This window comes from Tinamus guttatus, unplaced genomic scaffold (assembly GCF_059628265.1).
Source record: "Tinamus guttatus ecotype Peru unplaced genomic scaffold, ASM5962826v1 Tinamus_guttatus_pri_ptg000391l, whole genome shotgun sequence".
Taxonomy (NCBI): domain Eukaryota; kingdom Metazoa; phylum Chordata; class Aves; order Tinamiformes; family Tinamidae; genus Tinamus; species Tinamus guttatus.
In genome coordinates this window covers 202376-212353 of record NW_028288925.1, presented here as the reverse complement: position 1 = coordinate 212353, position 9978 = coordinate 202376, and the positions used below count along the sequence as shown (strand labels likewise).

The 9978-nt window shown below is 44.8% G+C and overlaps 1 pseudogene; it reads left to right on the top strand.

Moving 5' to 3' along the window:
- Positions 1-745: 745 nt before the first annotated feature.
- LOC148593439 (endoplasmic reticulum lectin 1 pseudogene) lies at positions 746-1886 on the top strand (annotated as a pseudogene).
- Positions 1887-9978: the final 8092 nt, after the last annotated feature.

The following is a 9978-nucleotide window of genomic DNA, read 5'->3' as shown; positions in this document are numbered from 1 at the left end:
CCTTGAGAAAGAAGATGTTTGCCTGCCCAGGCTGAGCGATAAGGAACAGGGATGCAGCTGCACAGCCCAGTTCACAGGCAGCGTCCCCTGGAAACCTGTTGAAGCCGGCCGCTTGGCTGGGCTTGTAGCCAACTAAACCGCAGACGTCCTCCAAACTAGCTTTGGAGGTCAAACACCCGGAAATGAGGAAGAAGAGGAGGAAGGCAGGACCCTCGAATTGAGGGCTGGGATCCCCGACTGGCATGCGCGCCTGTGCACCCGGGGGGTAGAGTTGCGCAACTAGAGGCGGCGTTTGTCCGCCCCCCGGGCTGCCTCCTGGGTCGTACTGACCCTACGTGCCAGGATGCACCGGGCATAAAAGTGGACAGTGTGGAGAGGGGAGGGGGAGAAGAAACTCCTGACTTTGAGGCCTACGCTGTCTCCGCAGGAGCCGATCAGCAACTCTCTCTCTCTGATCTGCCAGCTCGAGAGGATGTTCGGGTCCAGATCGGCAGGTATCACCTCGTGAGTAGTTATCCATACTTTGCTGCTTTTAGATGCTTTCGGCTGAATAAATGCTTGATGTAGTCACCTCGTTCTGGCGTGATTATTGCCGAATCCCGAGCCCATCTGGAATAGCAGGGCAGGGGCTGCTCTGGGATTGGAAGCTCTGTAAGTTGTGTTTAACCCTAAATAAAGGTCCTTGGCTCACCCTCACAGAGACCCTGCTCCTCCATACACCCACAAATGGTGCCCAACATGGGCGATGGGGAACTCCATGACACAGGAGCAGAAGAATGCAGGAGAGGCGGCTGATTTGAAATGCCTCTTGATATGGGCGCATGAGCAAGAACCGCATTTAAATACTCATACAGTGTACGACCCGCCAACGTGGGATAAGGTTGGGGTGATACTACGGGACAGGGCAGATGTGGCTGGTGGCGGGGGCCGGTGGTGGCGGCGCGGCCCGGTGCTGACCGCGCTGCTCAGTGGGAACCTTCTGTGGGCAGCGGGTGGGCCATGCCGCAGCTCCCCCTTCAGGGTGAGCTGGCGCGGCACTGAGCTCAGCCTGCCCACGAGCGGGGTTCTGTATAACTACATCATCGCGACCACTGTGGATATCCTTCTGCTCATATCCAGTGGCAGTGATGAAGAAGAGAAGGACTACAAAGGTCCTACTCCAGGAGAATTGTTGGAACGCCTTTTTAAGAAGAGAAAGAAACTAGTGAGAAAATAAACATCCAAGAATACTGTCTTGGGAAAATCATGATAAAGAACCCATCATCAGAACCAGATCAAGAAGAAAAGGAAAATCCAAAAGAGAGTGTAAAAGAGATACCTACAAAAATACAGAAGAGCAGATGACCCCGTACTATCCTGTAGAAATGGGAAATGGCACACCTTGCAGCTTGAGACAAAACCTACCTGGATCAAGCACAGTGATGTACACCTGCCATCCAGAAGCTAAGCATGAGATGCTCTCCATAGCTGAAATCACAACTTGTGAATATGAAGTGGTTATACTGACCCCTCTGTTATGCAGCCATCCTAAACATAGGTTCAGGATTTCCCCTGTGAATGACATCTTTTGCCAGCCACTACCAGGATTGCCACTTAAATCCCATAACCTCAAACAGCTGGAGAAACAGCAAGAATTGATGAAGATGCCTTTTAGAAGAATTAAGGAGGAAGAAATGCACTCAACAAAAGAAGAGAAATTTTCTTCCATCCATAAACCAGTTGCTGTTGGAAACCACCGACTATTGACTGTGGGAACAACCCATATCTCCAAACTGACTGATGACCAACTTATAAAGGAGTTTCTTAGTGGTTCCTACTGCTTCCATGGGGGGGTTGGTTGGTAGAAGTACGAATTCTGCTACCACAAGAATAAGGAAAGCGGATGAGGCCCCGCCAGTGCTGCAGCATTTTGACAGAAAAGAACCAACCCAACCTCGTAAAGCCATGGTGGAGGTGCGGGACCCAGGGATGGGCCAGTGGGGAAAAGCAGTACCACTGATAACATGGGGGTGAGGGTATGCTTGTGTCTCCACAGATCACTGATAATCAAGGCCTGCAGTGGATTCCTGCGCGAGGGGTCCGACTGGTACTAGCGGCGGCCTCCTCCTCCCTTTCTTCATTATCCTCACTGGAACCATAATGGCAGTGCCCAAAAAACAAAGAAGGGCGAGATGTTGGGGTCAGCCTGGGGCCTGCGACGGGCAGTGTCTCCTCAGCAGACAGAGGGCTGAGCAGGAGAGGCAGGAGCCGCAGCCATGCGGCCAGCACGTGACCAGGCAGCTCATTGGATGGCCTAATGTGTGGTCATCATGGGATCACTTGTCTGATTGGCTGGTTGGGTTGCTGGGCTCCAAGTGCTGCTGGGCAGGGCGGGGGCTGCTCCAGGCTTAGAAGCTCTGTAAATGGCATTTAACCCTAAAAAAAGGTCTTTGGCTCACCCTCACAGAGACCCTGCTCCTCAATACGTCCACATTTTCCCTCCTGTAAGACAATTGGTTTTGTTTCAGTTGTTGATGTCAAAACTGAAATTTCATTTCAAGACAAGCATTACTTCAGGAAAACAAGACCCTGTTAAACTTGCACGATGTCTTAGGAATTTCTAAAGAGATCCTAAGTATTTTGGAATTCAGAGCCTCGTTCTAAGGTGCTGTTGACTGAATGTTACATGATTTAGCATGTCACCATGTGCATTTTGAAATGTACTTGGAGATTGCTGTAATTTAAAAGCAGTGTCTTTAAGCTACATATTAGTTCTTAGATGCTAGTTTTGCAGAGGGAGATTTTGCGTGCCACTGGTCAGGACATTTTATGGGGAGGAAAAGCAAAGTAAGCGAGTCTTATGGCAGTAGTTTCTCTTTTCCTACTAGGAGGAATATTGTTCTTGAGGAGATAAGCATAGATAGACTGACATGCTCTTGACCTATGCCAACTGTGCTGTCCTTGTGCCTGTTACACTCCAGAGGAGAGGGGAAGGGCAGCAGCTGGGACATGAAATTCAGCCTTGCATCTCTCCTCCCCAGTGAATGCAGTTGGGAATCCTTCCTTAGTTTTTGGTGTTGGTAGGTGTTAGTAGGTAGCAGTAGTTCACTGCCTGAAGATATATCCTCAGTTTTGTTGCTGTTGGAAGAGGTAGTAACATGAACTTGATGAACTTCATTTCAGAGCTATAGGAGTTTGCTAACCTTGGCTGGTCCCACCAGGGTCTTTCTTAGGAAACCACCCCCCCCCCCCCCCGCTTTGCTATCCTGTATGTAAGCTCTACTGCCTGTATAACCTCTCCACTGCCAGCTGTTGTCATTGTATTCTCATCAGGATAATTTAATCTATCCTTCTGAATTACAATCAGGTACTTCAGTGTGTTGTGGAGGAACTTTGGGAAGGGCACAGAAGACAGACAAAAGTGCCTGTTTGCTTTAAAGGAATTAAAATGCATAAGTAGGCACCTCTGCAGCCCTAGAGAGGGTAAGCACACCCAGTATTCCATTGCTAGAGCCAGTGCAAATCTTGACAGCTAGCTGCCCTAGCTGATTTGAGAGCCTCTGGTGGGGGCTATCAGGAGGCACTGAAGTCCTGCATTAACAGTTCCTATCTTTCCTTATGGCACATTTTACTGCCCCAAGCTGTCTGTGCTGATTACCTAAGAAGCGGCAGCAAGCAGGCCTGCAATTGCTGAACTTGTGACCCTGAATGTTTAATATCCCTTGCCTGACAGCCTGATTATTTGGAAATGTGTGAAGGTGAGGTCCAAGGACTATTTTTGTTGTGTTGATCTAGAAAATAAAAGATAGCAAGAGGAGAATCAATTGATTTGGGCCATTTCCTTCTGTCCTATAAAAAAATATATTTTGATATCTCTAGTCATGGCTATTTTGCAATGTCAGCTTATATCTGTGTCTGTATTTAGGCTTCTCTGTTTCCCAGCTCTCAGGACCTAATCTGTTTATAAACGACTGGGTTCTCCCAAGATAGTATGGTCTGTCCTCCTACTGCTGTGGTGTTTTCTATTTTGTTTTAGCCGTGGTTATGAAAGGTGCATAGAAATCAAAGCTGCATGTAATTTGCCTTTTAAGTGATACTTAAGAATGTGTTTGTGTTGGTACTGAAATGATGTACTCAGAAAAAGAGCGTGTTGTGTTCTTCTCTATTCAGACCAACTGAAAAGCTCATGGCCTGCTAATTAACAGTCTTAGCTTGGCTCTTCTGCTGAGTTATGGGTCTGTGGAGGTAAGTTTGCCTTACAGGAAATACAGGCTAAGTGGATGGAAGTGGATTTATTTGTTTTATCTTATAAAATAAAACGTACTATGAAATATAAGAAATAAATTTTAGTTTGGGCTGTAAAGCATTTTACATTTTTGCATTAAAATCAGTATTATACTAGGGAAAAATATTTTTATTTTTCTGTAAACACCAAAGCTTACTGTACTTCGGGTGGCAACACCTTCTGTTTTTTAGGATGTCCGATATGCTGAACTATCACTCATGTTCATAACTGCCGGAGTTTTAAGCTTGTGCACTGAATTATTGCTTGATGTATGTTTGCCTCAATTTGGCTTTTTGGTGTGGCTTTTTTGGCCACTGTGCTGTGACACAGAACTTCAAGGTACACTGCTGTTATATGTTAATGCTGAAGAGCTTGACAGCAATTCTCGTAATACAATGGCCGCACTTTGACAGCTTTTCTTTGGAGAAGCAAATCCTTATTCCTGGTAGAAAGCTGGTCTACCATTATGTAACCTCGTGTACCATTATTATAAGCCCTTTACCCTCCTACCCACCCACATCTAAAATGAGTGAATATAAAGAAATGTTTGAACATTCTCTCATAAAAAGAAAGATTTAAAATAAAAATGAAGTGGCAAGCTGGAGTGAGTTATGACGCTATAGCTGCACTTCAGTGACTTGCATAGAAGACCATAGCACTTTATACTGAAATCTATTGCAATACGAGGGAGTTAGTTTAGTAAGCTGGAAAAAAAGCTTGTGTTTGAAAGGACTTTTGTCTTCCTTCTCCTGGTTAAGTCAAAATGGAATAAGCGAATTTGATATAATTCAGAGATGTTCATTTACTTAAACAATTTTGCCCTCTCCAGCAAATATTAACAGGTGACGCCTTGTTGCTCTATCTACTCCACTTCCGTTGGATCTCAGGTGAGTGTGCTGATTCCTCCACTCCTGTCAGAAAATTCTGTTATCTGGGTTATGGATTCATTTAGTGTGAGCTTTGAGCTGCTCTCATTTCATTGCCAAGTGCTTGTGAAATAGAAAAGTACTTGATGTGTTCAGTTAGGATTCAAAATAACAGTTTTATCTTAGGAATATCTTTACAGCTCTGGTAAAATTGATATAGAGTTGCCAAATAGGCTAGACAAAAGATAAATTACACTGGACAAAATATAAATGCAAAGTCTTGATGGCATTTTAGTAAATAGAAACAGCCTAATAATACTGCATATAATCTTTGATTTTCCACGTTGTTGATTTTGAAAGGACCAGTGGGTAAATACAAACATTTTTGCAAGTGAGAGAGAGGCTGGAATTAAAGAAAGGTTTTAAACACTGACATTATGCTGGATTATCTTGATGTGACCTCCCTTGAGCACTCTGGTTGCATTTTAACTTTAGCACTTCTTGCAGAAAATGCATGTTATTTGCTTTCCTGGGCTGTTGTTTCCCTTGACAAGACGTTCAAAATACATGTATGGAAGTAAAGCAAACTAAGGAAATGTTAGAGTTAGAGTTATCTGTTAATTGCTCCCACTTACACCTTTTTTTGTAATTTTGTGCCAAGGATCAAGACACAAAACAGGCCTTCTTGACTTCAGTGAAGGGCTCTTCTTGCAGCTTCTTGCCATATTAATGCCCAACCAGTGGGCTTGATGGGATACATTAGGCTCTCAGCTTGCGAACTATTACACCGTGACAAGGCCTGTGTATTAAGTGCATTTTAAAGCAGCTTCTGCGATGAGATGGGTGAGCTTGGACTCAGCTTGGTTTGGCAGTGGTTTGCTCGGAAAGGCCTAGGGACCTTTCTGCTTCCTCCCAGAGAATTTCATGGGGATCAGCACAAGCGTTAGGCACTGGGCAGGACCCTAGGTGTCCATGTGGAATGGAGAAGCCATAGAATAAGATAATAGTTAAAATACTGGGCATAGCGACGTCCATATTTTTCCTTTTATGTTTTCATTTGCTGTTTTTGTTCTTCAATTCCTTACATCTGCTTTCTAACATAGGCTCTTCCACTTCTTCCAGCAGTAGAGGAGAGAGAGAAAGGATGGGGAAAGGAGGTGGTGCTGAAGCAGGATTACAGACAGCAGCAGCACGTTCACAGGAACATGTCCTGACGTGTCATCTCAGCACTTGTTTCCCTTTAACAACTTGTGTTTCTGTTCGTGCGATGCAGAAGTGCCCCAGCCGTGCCAGCTCGTGATGGCGAGCTCACAGCACAATGCTCCATACACTGCCCTCAGGGGCTGTATACAAGCACTTGGGACACCTTTTGCAGGAGCAGAACGTGGAGATTATAGAGGCTGGTCTCTTTTTTCCATCTGTCCCGTGCTGCTCTCAGTGCAAGCAGCTGAAGGCCAGCCGCCCCGTGGTGACAGCTATACTGCCAGATGGCACGAACGCTCCCCTGTGTCACTGCTGGCCTAGCAGCAGGCAGGAGGAGAAGCGAGAAAGGCAGAAACCAATGCTTATTCAGTAGAGTGCTGGTGCACAGGCTTGCAGCTAATGTGCAGCACAATGCACACGATCCATCTGTGCTGCACCAGGCTGTGGTCTTGGTATCCTCTTTCTGAGCAGGAGGTCTCGCCCCCCCAGTGCCTTGCGCCTGTGGGCAGACACTCATGTGCAGAGCAGCCACACATGAGCTAACCTGAGCTGGTCCAGGAGTGCTGAGAGCCGCCAAAGGCCTTTCCCAGTGTGTCCCTCAGTGCGTTCAATGCTTCGTTCATTTCCCCTGCCAGCCTCGGCAGTACAGGCTGCAATGCAGCTCAGCACTTTTGTGTTGCTGGTGCTCCCTGTGCCCTCAGCTGTGCTGTGGAAGGGCTGGCAGAGGCCCTCGCTCAACCAGAGCAGTGAGCTGGTCTCACTGCCCTTCCTCATCTTTCCAGTTTTGGGAGGAGAGGGCAAGGGATGTGCATGTGTTTTGTGGGATTATTTCTTTTTAACCCAGGTAGTTTCAAGGCAGTATTTACAGTACACACCTCCAATCGGTTACCTAAAGCTGATCTGTGGATCAAGGGTAAGTGGGCAGAAGAAAGTGGGAACTTCTTAAACTGCTTTAGTTGCCAGAGACATTTTAATAGGAAATGATGAGTGTAGATTCATCCTTTGTGGCTGGTTAATTCAAATAACCCCTTACTCTTTTAAGTGTATCCATGCAACAACTGAACCCAAAGTGTGTTTCTATTTATCTGCTTTAAAAAGAAAATAAGAAAGGCAAAATCCACAGGAGGCAGGCAAAAGAGATATGTAGATGTGATGGTAATCATTCTATGTGCATTTAAATATGTTCTTCATATTTAATAAGCTCCTGCCTAAAGATTTTCATCTCCAAAAAGCTGCTTAGATTTAACACTGTACTTATTTCAGGCAGATGCATGAATATCACAGGTGGGGAAACTGAAGCCCAGAGATTTTATCATTTGCCCAAACCAATCAATGTTGTAACAAATGTTTCTTAACTGAGTAGGAATTTTTAACCAGGTGTGGAAAATGGCCCCATTCTGAAATCTAACAGCTGAAGCTGGTTATGCTGTATGGATATCCTTCCTCAGGAAGGGAAAACTCTCAAACTCTCAGAAGCCCTTTGGGAGTTGAGCCCCTGGGTACAGCCTCTTGCCCACTTCTGTGCTGCTCAGTTGAACCTCGCACACCATGGCCTGTGTTAGTCAATTATGGGGAATTGGGGCAACATTTTCCCTTCTGTGATGTAGGGAACAGTAAGTAGCTCTAGCAAGAAGAAGAAACTGTCTTGTTCTGAAACTAGGAAAGCTTGAAAAGAAGAAGCATCGGAGTGTGTCTGTGCAGGCGGGTGTCCCTGCAAGTGCCAGGCAGATGCTGCAGAGAGGCAGAGCACCTTGGCCTGAGCACCGCGCAAGGCTCCTGGAGTTGTGTGGTGTGGGGCCAAGTCTTGTCTTTTGTCCAGGTAGCTGCTGAGGCTGGTTGCACTTTCCTGTGTAGGCGTGCCTGGAAAAATCTTGGGGCATGTTGCGAGTTCTGCTTTTTAGCCATTTGTGATATTTTCTGCCCTATGATTGAGAGGGTGTTTGCAGCCTGTACCGTTGTACATGAGCTAGATTTAATTGAACTGACCAGGATATTGTTAGCTACAAAATTGTACTTAACACTGGAGACATCTTCCAGGGAACCTGACAGATTACACAGTATTGAAATCTAGATAGGTGCATCTTTGCTGCCAGCTCTACTGATGTACTGGGTGTATCTCCATGTGCAGCAGCTGTACCTCCAACTGAGCAATAAACATTGCCTTAATATGAGCAGACTTTTGGTGTTTTATAAATAATATGTAGGTTATCCTAATTTCTTGAGTGAGGTCTAGTGGTTTTATTCTGTATAGGTTTTTATACAGTAGCAAGGAGCTCTTGAGCATCTTTGGTGGTGTCTGCAGCAATTACCCCCAGCAAAGGCTGTGTGCTATGGAGTACCTTTGAAATATGCACAGTACTGTGCTGAACCTGAAAAAGGGGAGATCAAATAGGTACGACTTGGAGCAGAGATCAGAACACTGTGATGATCTTTAGGTCATGGGAAGGTACATTTCACTGGCTTGCGCTAATTGCTGAGAAGGTTCATCCTTGTGCTGTATTAAATCCTTGTGCAAGAAAAGTTATGTATGTGGCCCTTAGTAGAAAAGCTGTTAACTATGGGCTTACAGATATCCTTGTCAAGACTACTTGCATCTTGGTAATCAAGATTTGAGTTTGATACACAATTCTCTCATGGGCTTGATGTGGTAATGATAGCCAGTGATTCCAAAGGGATGTTGGCATCCTGACACTTTGATACAAGTCTAGTTACTAATAGTTGTGTATCCAGTGTATAGCATTGCTGTGTTTCAAAGGGGTTATAGGTGCAAATAACCATTGCTTGATTATGTCTTGCTAGGATAGGACAGATTGGCTTTATCAGGCAAGCAAGGACCACTTGGAAATACTAGTAAGTGGGAATATAGTTCCCACTGTGACTGGGTACAACCCCAAGAACTACAAAAACATGCTTAAATTATAAATGACGATGTCTTTTGTTTGACATGTGCCTCTAATAAAAGACTGATCCCTCAGTTTAAAAAATTGGTTGTAATCCTTTTCTGTACTTCAAGACTGAACTTTGCTTTGCTCCTCCCCATCCTATGTTTTTTTGCCTTTTGATAATTAAATGCCATAGCCAACATAATGAGGAGCAATGGTCCAGATAGTCTAAGAAGCCATCTGTTCCTCCTTCCTTACACTGCATTTTTTTTCCCTGGGTTTTAAAATTATTACTTATCAGACACTTGTCCAATACCAACTGGCTTGTATGTGGAAAGGAAGAGAAAGCACATGTAAAATCTGAAGTTGTTGTGTCAAAGCATTTCTGGGCCCAAATGAATATTCTTCATTCCTATATTTGGAAGCTAATTGAATTGGTAAAAAGAAAAAAAATACAGTAAAAACAAGATGCTTAAGGTATTTGTCTTGTGTGACAAACTATGAAAGAATTTACCAAGTAGGAAAGTAGTTGGCATGCAAACTTTTGTTGCAAAAAGGATACCACTCTTAAAAATAAGAGACATAGCCAGCATAAATCTGTTTACATGAACATTTTCCCTGTAAAAGACACTCTTCCCCTTCTGAGGAAGGAACCACCAAACCTCCCACTTTATTTTCTTGGACATGTAACCTAAATGGAAGAGAACACCTCTGAGTGATCGCAGTGCTCCACACTGCACCACGCACGCAAAGGGATGGAGAG